The sequence below is a fragment of the Phyllobates terribilis genome, unplaced genomic scaffold, assembly GCF_046119375.1.
Source record: "Phyllobates terribilis strain yellow unplaced genomic scaffold, ASM4611937v1 Scaffold_1__5_contigs__length_1240528914, whole genome shotgun sequence".
NCBI lineage: Eukaryota > Metazoa > Chordata > Amphibia > Anura > Dendrobatidae > Phyllobates > Phyllobates terribilis.
The window spans coordinates 1,134,090,902-1,134,097,344 of NW_027362761.1; positions in this window are offsets into that span (position 1 = coordinate 1,134,090,902).

Here is a 6,443-nt window from a genome sequence, read left to right on the forward strand (position 1 = left end):
TAAAACCAATTTATTACAGAATTAGGTTTATCACTCTGTGCGTCTCTGGAGGGGGCAATTAAAAGTTGACACCATCTTTAATCCTGGACCGTAATAGATTTTCTTTGTTTTTTTTCCTTTTAAGCCCGAGGTGACAAATCTTAAACCGGAGGATCACTTGAGGTGGAAGAGAGCAGATCACCGGCCATACACCGCCGCATCACATGAAACGGGCAACATCGCTGACTTCCACTGGATCAATATTAACCAGTCACGGCTTTCTGCCTTTATTAGCAAATTGCATGTTTATTCAGTGTTATAGGGAAAGGGATTACTGATTATAAGTAATGATTATGTATTTTTCTTCTATGTATCAATTATAAAAAAAATAAATAACACAAACACATGAAATGAATATCAAAAACACAGCAAAGCCGAAGTGAGGTGCATTATTGTAAGATCATGGGTATGAACACAATTACTATGAGGCTGTGTGCCCACGATGCGGATTTAATGCGTTTCTGCGGCAAAAATGCATTAAAAACGCATGTTAAGTTGTCAGCCATGTTTCCCAATGATAATCCACTGTGCACATGCTGTGGAAATTTCTGCTGGTGATTGTCATTGTGGAAAAAAACGCAGCACTACCAATAATTTTGCGGAATTGCGGCGTTTTAGCCACCATTGACTTGCATTGGAACGCATAACATCCGCATGACAAACTAAAAAAGCTTGACAAACGCTTGTCCCTGGCAGAAAAAAAACACATGTAAAATCCACATGCGTTTTTTTCTGCCAGGGAGATGCAGAAACGCTCAGGAAAAATCCAGAGCATTTCTGCATCGTAGGCACATAGCCTGAGAGTATAACTTTCTATAAAGTGTCAGCACAAATGGCTGATCAAACAAAGTACAGGCGCACAGCCCACACTAGGCAAGACTGAGCAGTTCCCGTCAGTGCACTAGTGACTGCGGGGCGCCATGGGGTTGTCATGATAGCAGAGTTTCTGGTGATGATCCCCGTCTGTGTCATTACAATCCTCCTGTGAACGTCGGCCCGTAGCCGGCATTCATAGATCGTGATTTTCACTATACATAGCAGGGCTGATGCACTGCTATGTATGGCACAAGTGATCGGATGATTGCAATTTTAAGTCCCCTAAGGGGACTAATAAATACAAATAAAAATATTTTTTTTTTCATAAGTTCAAATCACCTACCTTCTGAAGTAAAATATAACAAAGCCCCATTGAAAATTAAAAATATGAAATACACACATTTGGTATCGCTGTGCTCAGAAATGTCCAAATCTATCAAAATATAAAGTAAATTAATCTGAACTGTAAACAGCGTAACGAAAAAAATAACGCCAGAATTACATTTGTTTGACTGCTGCAGCATTGCAATGAGAGGCGATCAAAATCTCGTATCTACCCCAAAATGGAATCAGCTCAGAGCACAAAAAATAAACCCTCACCGAACCCCATATCCCAAACAATGAAAATGTTATGAGTCTCAGAAAATGGTGACACAAGTTAAAAAAATAAATAAAAATTACAAATATCCGATTTTTTTTTCACCACTTAAAAAAAAAAAACTGTATGTTTGGTATCTGCGTACTCATACTAACCTGGAGAATCATATTGCCTGGTCAGTTTTTACTATACAGCTCTGGCAAAAATTAAGAGACCACTGCACAGTTTTCTCTACATGTCTGACAGCCATTCCATTCCAGTTGAATTCCAACCACAGTCCACCTCATTCTACTTAATGTGCTTCTGATTAGGTGATCACCTGAACCAAATCTTATGTAACGAGGGAAAGTATAAGAAACACTGCTGTGGTCTTCACAATCCTCTTGCAATAGGACAAGCTGGATGGCAAAACAAGTGCTTGGAATAGCCCAAAAGTAATTTGAATGAAAAAATAACTTTTAACCATGCCAAAGGAGTTGAAAAGAAAAGTCTTGAGTGAGGAAAAGAAGGGCTCAATTCTGGCTTTACTAGCAGAGGGATACAGTGAGCGTCATGTTGCCTCCATCCTTAAAATTTCGAAGACAGCAGTCCATTACAACAAGGTCGAGCAGCAGACATTGGGGACAACAAAGCTACAGACCGGCAGAGGGCGAAAGTGACTGTTCACTGACCGGGATGACCGTCATCTTATTTGAATGTCACTCAGCAGGATGACATCAAGTGACCTACAAAAGGAATGGCAGCTGGGGTGAAGTGCACGGCAAGAACAGTTCATAACAGGCTCCTAGAGGCCTCAAGTCATGTGAAGCTAGAAAAAAGCCTTTCATCAATGAGAAGCAAAGGAGAGCTGGGCGGAAGGATTGCCAAAGACCATAAGGATTGGACCATAGAGGACTGGAGTAAGGTAATCTTCTCAGATGAGTCTAATTTTCAGCTTTGCCCAACACCTGGTCATCTAATGGTTAGACGGAGACCTGGTGAGGCATACAAGCCACAGTGTCTTGCACCCATTGTGAAATTTAGTGGAGGATCGGTGATGATCTGGGGATGCTTCAGCAAGGCTGGATAATCTTTGCGAAGGACGTATGAATCAAGCCGCATACAAGGTTATCCTTGAAAACCACTTGCTTCCTTCTGCTCAGGCAATGTTCCCCAACTCTGAAGACTGGTTTTTCCAGCAGGACAATGCCCCATGCCACACAGCTAGGTCACTCAATGTGTGGATGAAGGGGCACCACATCAAGACCCTGTCATGGCCAGCCCAATCTCCAGACCTGAACCCCATTGAAAACCTCTGGAATGTAATCAAGAGGAAGATGGATAGTCACAAGCCATCAAACAAAGAACTGCTTACATTTTTGTGCCAGGAGCAGCATAAGGTCACCCAAAAGCAGCGTGAAAGACTGGTGGAAAGCAGCCAAGACGCATGAAAGCTGGGATTAACAATCATGGTTACACCAGATATTGATTTCTGAACTCTTCCCGAGTTTAAACATGAGTATTATTGTTTCTAAATTAATAAGAACTTGTTTTCTTTGCATTATTTGAGGTCTGAAAGCACTGGTTCTTTTTAGTATTTTGACGATTTCTCATTTGCTGCAAATAAATTCAAGATTTTTAGCTTTGAATGTCAGAGACATGTTGTCAGTAGTTTATAGAATCAAACAACAATGTACATTTTACTCAAAAATATACCTATAGAAGAGAAAAATCAGAGAAAATTAAAATGTTGCAGTGGTCTCTTAACTTTTGCCAGAGCTGTATATTCAACATGGTAAATAAAAAACCCAAAAAACAAACTTTTTTTTTTGCAACTTCAGTGCACTTGAAATTTTTTTTTTCCCCGCTTTTCAGTACATTCACATGATAAAATGAGTGATGTCTTTCAAAAAGTACAACTCGTCCCAATACGACTGTATTGACGGGAAAATATAAAAGTTATGGCTCTTGGAACAAGGAGAGGAAAAAAAAAAAATCTAGAAATTCTCAAGGTCGTGAAGGGGTTAAAATGCAGGGCTGTCAATCATGGGTGAAGGTATGTTGAACTGCTCCAGCCACACACACTGCAGCGAGCGCCTGTGCTTTGTTTGATTAGTCGTTTTAGGCTGACAGTCTCGCCCTACCCTTCGCCCAGCTAATAAACAATGATGCACCAGTGGTAGAGGCGTCTTCATAGTAGTTATGTTACTCATGAACGTGTGGGCATTCTGGGCACATAATCAATTTCACATTACTTTTGACAGCAGGTGGTAGATTTCCATCATCACTACCGTCCTGATAGACCCCACTATTATACAGATAGGAGGGGTGGGAATAACCTAAATAAAGCCCTGAATGACACGTCATACATGCAAATAACTACATAAAATTGATTAAAAAAAAAAAAAGGAGTGTGTACAAGCCAATGCACACACAGCCAACTAAATAGGATTTCTACATTGTAAACGGTCAAGAACAAGGCAGAACAAATCCACAGAATAAAAAAACACCAATATCTGGAAAAGGTCCAGACCACGTCCTGTGTGATGGACAGAAAGGACAGTCAACGCTAGACTCAAAATGAGAGAAAAACTTGCAGAGGATGGAGGGGAGCAATAATAATGAGAAAAAAATACTCGACCAGTAAAAAAAAAAAGTTATATTGATGTATCAAAGGCAATAAAGCAAGAAAAAACATTGATAAAATGGCCAACAATATATTATATAGAGAGCAATATCCATAGGGCCCAGTATGTAAAAGTAAAAATATATATACACCACGAATAGTAACAGTGATATGGCATCTGTCACTCAATACAGAACGGCCTACAAAAGTCAGTAATTGATGGGGAGATAAGGATTTTACCCTACACGTTTCGCCATCCTAGTGTTATTGCAGGGGGCTCATTTTGAGTTTGGGGCGAGTAGTCTTTTCTGTCCATCACTTGCCACGTGTACGGGTCATTCTGCACGCAGTGTTAGCTGTAGATTTGTTCAAATTTTTTTTTTTTTTTTTACAAGTTTCCAATAAAGATGTCCTTTCATACATGCCCCTTTGATTTTTTATTTTTTTTATTTCATGTTGACAATGTGGTCCTTACGTCACCCTTGGGATATTAAAAGATTGGGCGTTTGGGTTTGGTTGTGATCAATTTTTGAAAGACTGCATCCACGTTTTCCCAATCCTGTTCAACCCCTTTAATGGGCAAGAAAACATTCACCACCAACCTAAATGATTCAAAAAGCAGCACCATGCACGCTCTATTTAAAGCCACGACCCCACTATCGGTATTTTGTTCAGGAGTGAGAGCCAAAACCAAGAGTGGGTGATAAATGCAGAATTGGTGACTTGTTTCTATTATACCTTTTCTCTGATTGTTCCTCATCTGGTTTTGGCTCCCACTCCTGAGAAAAAATACTGACCGAATACTGATAGTGGTGCCGTGGCCTAAAGTGCAGAACAGGAAGAGAGGGTAAAGGGGTTTGCAAAAGATTAGCGATAAATAAAGGACCCGGCTATTAGATATTCATCACCTATCATGTGGATACGGGATAAATATTCATCTTGTGTGAACCCCCTTGATTTATGCAACAATTCACGAGATTCATCAAATGATGCAACATTTTTTTCAATCTTGAAGCACCCAGGTTTGTAACGTCTATGATTACTGCAGCCTTAAGCCTCATTCAAAACGCAGTATTTTTCACGTTCGCAGAAAAAAAAAAGGAACAGGCGTCATAATTTTTTTTTTGGATCCATATATCAGTGTTTGGTCTGTGTCCGTTTCTTTACCATCAGTGTCACGGATGGATGTATAAATAAATGACAAAGCTTCTCCTATACTTTGCATTGTTAAACACAGACTGCACACTGATGCCACCCGTCAGTTGTACTTCTTTTACACAGGCCCATAGATTTCTATTGCCACTTTTTTTTTTTCCATGATACTGGAAAACAAAAAATGGACATGTCTCCATAAGTTTTGCACAGTCTTTGAAAAAACATGACCACCACCATAGATCATAATGTACACGTGTTGTATCCGTGACAAACACCAATACAATACGCTAAACATGAACAAAGGAGTGAGGCCTTAGATGGTATAACTAGAGCATGGTGTGGTCTGGCTATGTGCACACAGTACTTTTTTGCTGAGTTTTCGGAGCAGAAACGTAAAGTTTTTGAGGATATTTAAAACTTTTTTTTTTAAGAGTTTCAGCTGTGTGGGTGCACATTGTTGTTCATCAGAAAGGCTTTCAGAGATTATTGTAGTAAAGCCCCCCATACACGCCAGATATGTCAGCTGAGCGACGGGTCGAGCGCTCCTGTGTTGTCTGTGAGAGCGACATTACCAATCGCCTCTAGCAGCGGATTATCCCAAAGAACAAAAGAATAAGTCGTTGGAAGGCAGACATGCTGGAACTCTCCTTTTTTCATTTCAGAGTTCGGGAAATCATTTTTAATGGGGTTCGGGCTGAAGTTCAGGTACTGTTCTGGTACCCAAACCGAACTTTGAAATAAAGTTCGGGTCAGGTACCAGAACCCAAACTTAGACCAGTCAGATCATCCCTAGTAACGAGTCAAATGTGATCACAGACCAAGTATACATTTCGTAGAATCCTAGAATGTTAGAGTTGAAAGGAACCCACCAAGGTCAGTGTGTCCAACCCCCCTGCTTCATGCAGGATTCACTAACCCATCTCAGACAGATGTCTGTCCAGCCTCTGTTTGAAGACTTCCATTGAAGGAGAACTCACCACCTCTCGTGGCAGCCTGTTCCACTCATTGATCACCTTCACTGTCAAAAAGTTTTTTTTTAATATCTAATCAGTATCTTCTCCCTTTCAGTTTCATCCCATTGCTTCCCGTGTTTCCATGTGCAAATGAGAATAAGGATGATCCCTCTACACTGTGACATCCCTTCAGAAATTTGTAGTCCGCTATTAAGTCTCCTCTCAGTCGTCTATTTTGCAAGCTAAACATTCCCAGATCCTTAAACCGTTCCTCGTA